The sequence below is a fragment of the Amborella trichopoda genome, chromosome 9, assembly GCF_054954075.1.
Source record: "Amborella trichopoda isolate Santa Cruz 75 chromosome 9, AtrichopodaSantaCruz75HAP2 v2.0, whole genome shotgun sequence".
Taxonomy (NCBI): domain Eukaryota; kingdom Viridiplantae; phylum Streptophyta; class Magnoliopsida; order Amborellales; family Amborellaceae; genus Amborella; species Amborella trichopoda.
The window spans coordinates 9770805-9774764 of NC_142344.1; the positions used below are offsets into that span (position 1 = coordinate 9770805).

A 3960-nucleotide genomic window follows, 5' to 3' on the forward strand; every position below is an offset into this window, starting at 1 on the left:
TAAAATTTTATTTCTGTTTAGAGAACACTCTAAGAAAAAAGAGATAATCAGGCCTGCCATAACGCGCTTTGCGACCGATTACTTAGTTATGGACTCCATTCAGGAATCTGAAGGTGCATTAAAGAGATTGTTTACCTGTGAAGAGTAGTTAAATGACAGCCTCTCGAAGTCCAGTACCGGTATAAAAGTGGACGGCATAGTCTCAATAGGAGGTTCTGGTCTTGATGTTCCAGTGTTGTAGAGGCTACTGCCCCTTTGGTCACGGTGTTTAGAATGATGGATGCTGACAAGAAAGCTACCATGGGCATCCTTTATGAAGGTATCGAGAGGGCGAAATCAACTATCGGGAAGAAGTGTAGTTTTGCTAGTAAAGTGATCGAGATTATAGAAAGAAGGTGGAACACCAAATTTGGACGTCCAATTCATTATGCTGGCAAATATATATTTATATCATTAAAATGTTTCATTTTAAATCTTTTTTTTATGAAATTGTAAATGACATTTTTCTATCTATATATTTTCTAGGTTACTACTTCAACCCAAGATTTTTCTTTTTGACACCTGAACATCCCCACAAGATTATGGAACGGGTCAGATACATTATTGCAAGGTTGGAGAGAAGCCATCGAAACCAAGTAGCAGCAATACAAGAGGTATTACTTAATGTTTGGGTAAGAACTTCATTGAGTTGTTATATTTGTGAGGAATAATGCACTAAAACGAAATATATTTGTTTTAACTTGCTATGTATAGGAACGCTATAGGATCCTTCGAAACTAGACTTGTCAGGAATTCTCGAACTAAGATGGATCCAGGTTATTCCTTCGCTAATATTTTGTTCATTCATATATTTAATCTTATGAATTGTTCTTGCCCTTACAATGCTTTTTGCATTTTAATCCAGCTAAATGGTGGGAGATATATGGTACTGATGCACTTCACCTAAAGAGGATAGCAATCAAGGTGCTCTCTCAAACATGTTCTGCTACTGGCTGTGAGCACAACTAGAGTACGTTCCAATGGTTGCACACTACTAGGAGGAAGCGACTCGCTTCTGAGAAGCTTCATAAACTGGTCTACGTTCATTATAACTTAAACCTTCGAGAGCGACAAATAAGAAGGAAGCTTGAAGACTATGGGCCGATAGACTTAGACACAATATTTGTCACAGATACAACAGACCAATAGGTAGTAGAAGATGAGGAGCCAGTATTGCACAAGAGAGCGTTCCTTGAGGCTATCGGTGAGGAAGATCTTGAAGAAGGTGATGAGCAGCATGAAAGACGAAGCAGTCAGCCAACGTATCTACAGTTCGGCAGAGATGTCGGTGATATTGCACCTAATGAGGAAGAGTGAGAAGGAGGTCTAAGGGAAAATGAGAGAGATGATGATTCTAAGGCCACCCCCAGTTATATTATTCACATATCGAGTCCCAACAGCAACATAATAGGGATGAGCACGACAGTGTAGGTGAGCATGAAGGATGGATAAGCTTCAGAGATTTTGGATTGGGAATACAACAGAACACTAACACTCAGGGATTTGGGTATAGTCAGACGCCTGCTAATATCGATGATTCGTTTTTAGATCGAATCAATGAATTGTCAAACGAATTCAATCAATGGCACCAGCGTGACCAAGAAGAAAAATGACGTCGTCTGTCATTTTATTTTTAGATCGTATGTTACTAATTGTATGCTTTATTGTCGTCCATGTATGTTGATATACTTATTCCATGATAATTCTATATTTATCCTTTTGTGTGATGTAAATTAAATGATAAATAATAGTTCATGCAGGGAAAGAACATATCAATATTCACATATTCATGCAAAGAAATGAATATTTTTAATGGAGTACCCTCATTTCTTATTGAATTCCTAAAAAACAATATTTATAATGAATTTTAATAATTTTTTTCAATTTTTTTGAAGCTTTATTCTGACCGATTAAGCCGATTCCCGATCCAGATCGTCGATTCGTCGATCTGAATCGGTTTTTGAGGTGCCCGATCCGGGCCACCGATCTACTTTTTAAACCATTGCCCTTGAGAAATGAACGATTTAAAACTTCATCATTATTCTTTAATGCGATTGTATACTATAGGACCATTTATTTTTGTGACAAAGAGGTTACAATCATTTCAAACTATTAGATATCATATTATATGTCTTGGGAATGCGATGAAGTTTCAGATTTTTTTTTTTTTGGAATTTTTAGTCTAATCAATGACACTCTTACCTCCACCCAATTTCAAATTTGACTTATATTGATAATTATGACCCCTTGTACACAAAGTAAATTGTGTCCATGGAAAAGTCTTCCTAAAGCTTATAGGAAAATATGAACAGTGATTTTGTCTATCATCATCACCGTCCAAAGTTTATTGTACGGTCACGATTGTCCTGTAGTGTTTCATTTTTTTTTTTTTTTACAAATCAAAATAACCTGAAATTTGGAATGTATGTACATCTTAGTGAGGCGCATCTAATAAAAATATAAAAAAAAATATCGACCAAAATACCCTTGAATCTTTTCGAGGGTATTTTGGTTAATTTTTTTCATGTAAAATATTTTTTTGATATTTTTTCATAGATTCGTCTATTTTTAATGAACACATACTTTAAATTTCAGATCATTCCGATTTATAAAAAAATAAATTAAAAATAAAATACTAACGAATAATTGTGACCGTATGATGAACTTTAGACGTGATGAGGATAGGCAAAATCATTGTTCATTTTCGTCTATATGTATTGCATAGTATTTCTCTATATTTATTTATTTGATTTAGAAATACTGACAAAAAGACATTTAATCTTGACTTTGTGTGTAAAGTCCGTGTGTACCAAGAGTAGAGTTTTTTCATGGATACAAAACGATTTCAAGACCATACCAACATGCAGGAAATACGTAACAAATATTTATGAATAGAATAGAGTTTGGTGCGTGAGGGCCCCATATGTTATTGTGTGGGCTGGCGCATATAGCATCTCTCGTCCGAACAATACAGATTGTTGGCCCTACACCATTACTGGTGTATCATTCCGCATCCTACAACGGGCCTACGTCCTTCATCGAATATTAACTATTAGTGGAACCGGCTCAATCTTTTAATAACAACTTTTACAAATGGTATTAGAAATTCATTATATATTAATTTTGTAAATTTCTAAAAAGCAACGTGCCATTTTAGACTGCTAATTGGGTTGGACCATGAACGTTTGGGCTAGGCCTGGCTGTGAACCGCAAGGCTAGCAGGCCGGCTTAGGCTAGGCATTCTATGCCCGAACCAATTTTCAGTGGGGACTAATCTAGCTTTGGTTTGGCTCGAAAATTTATGTAATAAATAAATAACTATGGGCGTGGCACACGCACAAACACATATATCCATTTATATAATAAAAAATGGGCCTTAGCAAGTACGATTTAACTTTCCGACCGGTTTTGCTCCATGGGGTTTTTAGGCTTGGGCTAACCTAGGTTTTTGGTTTGGGCCCTGGTCTACCAGAGCCCAAACATGAACCACAATTTGTAACCTAGGCCCGGCTCGAAATATGTCATGAAGGCTTGAGCCCAACCCATTAGAGGCCGTGGTACCTAGATCCTTCTCCAAAGAAGAGGCATATGCCACACACCTTTATAAGAATTTTTTTGGACAGAGGATTCAAGAGCTGGTAACCACATACACACACATATATTCTACGCATTAGTTTTAGAACTTGAAAAGGTCATAATACTTATTTTTACACCATCATTGCTAAAGTGAACTAGAAAAAAATAATATTATGTATACTTTTACTTGATGTGCATGGGGAGCTTATCAAAATAGGCTACCACCACCAATACAGTAAAACAAAAATGGTTTGCCTTGGTATGATTATATGCTTCTTATGAAAATCATAAAATGAAGATCATTATTACCTCCTACATCAAGGCCGTCGCTGCATTAAATATCCA

At 36.1% G+C, this 3960-nt stretch overlaps 1 long non-coding RNA gene across 1 annotated transcript; it reads left to right on the forward strand.

Moving 5' to 3' along the window:
* Positions 1-525: 525 nt before the first annotated feature.
* On the forward strand, positions 526-1798 carry LOC148780359 (uncharacterized). Its single transcript, XR_016039950.1, has 3 exons — positions 526-653; positions 754-815; positions 905-1798. It is a non-coding gene; the product is annotated as an uncharacterized LOC148780359 (long non-coding RNA).
* Positions 1799-3960: the final 2162 nt, after the last annotated feature.